We start from the raw sequence: 451 nt of genomic DNA on the forward strand, positions 1-451 counted from the left end.
TTTCATCCTCTGTTTAAAAACCTTGATTAAGTCTATAACCAAACTTTTACTTCTCAAAATATATCCAACTTGCCTCTTAGGTTGCTGTAGAATGTCTGGTGTGTTATTGTGGTGTGGAGATGGTGATGTTTAGTACATGTGGCATATGCATTACATAGAATTAGAGTTTCATGTTTGGTGAGTAGAGTCTGGCATATATACATGTCTGTATATCTACTATGTATTTTGAAAATATCATGTAGTCTAGTATGGGGGTCAAATTGTCATTGTACATGTAGGTAGCATGAGTGTGATTTGTTTGGGTGACTCACAGCATTTATGTATGTACAGGTATTTCATCTTCCATGTGTTATGTGAACTGCATGTCATGTGGTATTTAAATATAAGCAATTATATAATAGCTTTTTGTTTTATATAAGGGACTGTGTGGATCTGAGTAATTTTGTGAGAG

The sequence above is a fragment of the Galeopterus variegatus genome, unplaced genomic scaffold, assembly GCF_000696425.1.
Source record: "Galeopterus variegatus unplaced genomic scaffold, G_variegatus-3.0.2 Scaffold13877, whole genome shotgun sequence".
In the NCBI taxonomy this organism is placed as follows: Eukaryota; Metazoa; Chordata; class Mammalia; order Dermoptera; family Cynocephalidae; genus Galeopterus; species Galeopterus variegatus.